Source organism: Triticum dicoccoides, chromosome 1A (assembly GCF_002162155.2).
Source record: "Triticum dicoccoides isolate Atlit2015 ecotype Zavitan chromosome 1A, WEW_v2.0, whole genome shotgun sequence".
Taxonomy (NCBI): Eukaryota; Viridiplantae; Streptophyta; class Magnoliopsida; order Poales; family Poaceae; genus Triticum; species Triticum dicoccoides.
The window spans coordinates 17391378-17393489 of NC_041380.1; positions in this window are offsets into that span (position 1 = coordinate 17391378).

Below are 2112 nucleotides of genomic sequence, written 5' to 3' on the forward strand. Positions count from 1 at the left end.
ACGGTGGCGACCCATACGCCGCGGCACGGCGACGACCAGATCCACAAAGGTTGGATCCTATCCTCTCATCCCTCTCTCGCCGGGAGGAGAAATTGAGCATACCTCGCCTCGGGATGTTGTGGAGTGGCACGACGACGACCTCGCGGCGGCGTCCTCTTCGTCTCCAGAGCAAGCGACTTGGCGGGAGGGAGAAAAAGTGGTTGCGGTTGAGCTATGGACGATGCCTTCACATCGTCCAGGCTTGGACATTGTGGAGGTGAATTTAGAAGATGTGCATGTTTGGACATCCATTTACACAAGCTGTTGGACCTCCATTTTGGACTCACATTGTGGAAAAGTAGCATAGACAACCATATGGACAAGCTATTGGAGATGCTCTAAGGGAAGCAGGCTGCTTAACGGGTTATCCAGGTTGGGTTTCTGACTGCCGGAGGCCCGCTGTGAACGAGGAAGACCAGCGGATACCGTGAAATCCTATTTGACGCTCTCTGTGTCAAGATGTCGACGAAACGCACAGGGGTGGGATCAATCGGGCCGGGCCATCTCCAGCAGTAAGCATCCGTTTGGGAACCTTCTAGAGGTTCCTAGCGGGTTTTTAGTGGTTTAGGGAAATTTCTTTAAGGTTCCTGAACCAGTTTTCTTTTGCTTTTTTTTCTTTTATTATTGTTTTTTTATTGTTTTTTCTGTTTCTTTATTATTTTATTCTTTTTTGTTTCGTTTAGTTGTACCATTTCTTTTCTGTTTCCGAAATTTGTTCATTATTTTAAAAATTGTTCGCAATTTTTCAAAGTTTCAAAAATTGTTCGCTCTTTACAAAATATGTTCATGTTTTAGATTTTTTTTTCAAAGTTTCAGAAATTTTTTTGTCATCACGCTATCACGTCTCGGAGGCCCCCCACCAGTCCCTGCTCCTGCTCCACATTCATTTTGTCATCCGAAAGCCTGCGAGACCTGCGCGCCCACTAGGTGTTCGACACAAGGCTCCACGAAGGCTAGCATGCGCGCGTCGGTGAAGGACTGCATGGCACGGCTCCAAGTTCTACCTCAACCATGGCACGTCTTGTTGGCACCCAGCCCCGCCCAACATCATCAGCTGCCCCGGTTCCAGTGCGCGCAGAGGCTGAGACGGCACCTCACGATTGCACTTGTTGTTCACATTCATGCCAAGGATTAATGGATTATCCACGGGATTAGGGGAGCTCCGCTAGGGCCATGCCGTGCTGCTGTTTTTGTGAAGCATTTCCTTGGACGCCCACTCCTGCCGCCATGTCCCCAGTATCATGATCCTGAAATGGCTGTACTAGCCCAATCTAGTACCCATGGATGGCCCTGATTCTTAAAAGACATCCCAAAGTTCAGAGAACCACCACAAGTCACCGGAGCACGAAGAAATAGTCTGCCGTGAGCCCGTGAGCATGCTGGTCCTCAGGACTTCAAAGTTCAGACACATCCCGAATTGCAATTTGAGATCTACAGAATCGCACAACAATAATTAATGCTGGCCTTTGGATCAATACGATCAGACGGCTCTAATTGATTGTCTGGAATTGACAAAACGTGGCATCATATATGCCATTGGATCAGGCAATCCTATGATCCAGATTGGAGAGATTCGCTGTGGGGCTCACTCCCCCTGCCCGCCATGTGATATGGGACTTGCTCCAGAACTTTCAGCCAGCTAGAAACATGTGATGAGACGTGGTGAACTGGTCACAATAGATAAGGTAGAACATGCTAGAAACATCTCATGAGCACGTCTTGTAGGTTTCATCAACCCTGCATTGCCTTGTTCTTTTGCTTCATGATCAATTATGACGGACAGAGATCATCAATTATCTAGCACAGCAAAGAAAAGGAAACTTGTTACATGGAGCAAAGGTACTTCCTACACATGCATGAACCTGCTTCTTATATAGGATATCAGAAATCATAAGGTTCAAATAGCTACTGCATAATCACATAACTCAAGCATCCAGCTAAAGGCGTAACTCACGCGGCCCTCGCGTCGCCCCTGGCGACTCGGGGGCGATCCCATCTATCGCCGCCCGCCTCCCCTCATCCCCCTTCCGTCCCTCGCCGCCGCCGGAGACGGCCGCCGGCAAAGCCCGCGCG